The following is a 1,461-nucleotide window of genomic DNA, read 5'->3' on the forward strand; positions in this document are numbered from 1 at the left end:
TCGACTGAGCTCCAAGGGTCACAGTGGCCCGCCGTGGGAGGCCTTCCTCTTGATAATGTTTGCTCCCCTCATCGCCAGAAGCCACCAGTTCAATTCCAGCCCCAGCCACGGGCCACTTAGTGTGTATTTCTAGGCCTGCCTCCCCAGCGCTGGCAGTCCCTCCGCGGTCAGGATGTATCAGTGTCACAGTCGCTTCTGCATTCCCAATCTAGGCTCCTGCAGAGACTTTTTTTTGGCTGCACCACACAGCAGGATTAGGAAATGGCAACCCACTCCAGTATTCTTGCCTGGAGGATTCCATGGACAGAGGAGCCTGGCAGGCTACAGTGCATGGAATCACAGAGTCGGACATGACTGAGTAACACACACGCACACACACATACACACACACACACACAGACAGCAGGAATGTAGGGTCTTAGTTCCCCAATCAGGGACTGAACCCAAGCCCCCTGTATTTGAAGCATGGAGCCTTAACTACTGGACAGCCAGGAAGTCCCTTCCGCAGAGATAGTTTTTCTTCACCAGTGTCCTTTCTACAGAAGGGGATAGCTCTTCGGAGACCACTCCTGCCAGGACATCATTCATGCAGCAAACAATTGTAAAGTAGCTACTACTCGGTATGAGACCCTGGGCTACGACCCTGGACAAGGTTGTGTCACAGAGAAAATGGTCTAGCACCTGAGCAGCTTTCACACAGCCTGGAGAACTTCGGTGCCCAGGGCATACCAGGAGAAACCTCTAATTGGACTTTGCAGTAGGGTGGGTTCTACCAGGAAAGGCTTCTCAGAGGATATAATTTAATCTGAAGAATGAACAAGACCCCTGAGTGGACGGGGGTGGGAGAATTTCCCCCTACATGGAATACCACAAGCAAAAAAGCCTAAAGTTGAGAAAGGGCGTCAGTGTAGATGGATTCTGGAATTTGGAGCTTTGTTTTGGTCGACAGATGAACCTGTTAGGCCATGCACGGAGCCTGCCATTGCCTAGATTCTAGAAGGCTCTGGAAGGCAACATGGAACTTTGGAAGGATTTTAAGATGAAAGCGTCACTATGAACAAAGCTAGTGGAAGTCATGGAATTCCAGTTGAGCTATTCCAAATCCTAAAAGATGCTGCTGTGAAAGTGCTCCACTCAATATGCCAGCAAATTTGGAACACTCAGCAGTAGCCACAGGACTGGAAAAGGTCAGTTTTCATTCCAATCCCAAAGAAAGGCAATGCCAAAGAATGCTCAAACTACCGCACAATTGCACTCATCTCACACGCTAGTAAAGTAATGCTCAAAATTCTCCAAGCCAGGCTTCAGCAATATGTGAACCGTGAACTTCCAGATGTTCAAGCTGGTTTTAGAAAAGGCAGAGGAACAAGAGATCAAATTGCCAACAGCCGCTGGATCATGGAAAAAGCAAGAGAGTTCCAGAAAAACATCTATTTATGCTTTATTGACTATGCCAAAGCC

The sequence above is a fragment of the Bison bison genome, unplaced genomic scaffold, assembly GCF_000754665.1.
Source record: "Bison bison bison isolate TAMUID 2011002044 unplaced genomic scaffold, Bison_UMD1.0 scf7180017864270, whole genome shotgun sequence".
Lineage (NCBI taxonomy): Eukaryota > Metazoa > Chordata > Mammalia > Artiodactyla > Bovidae > Bison > Bison bison.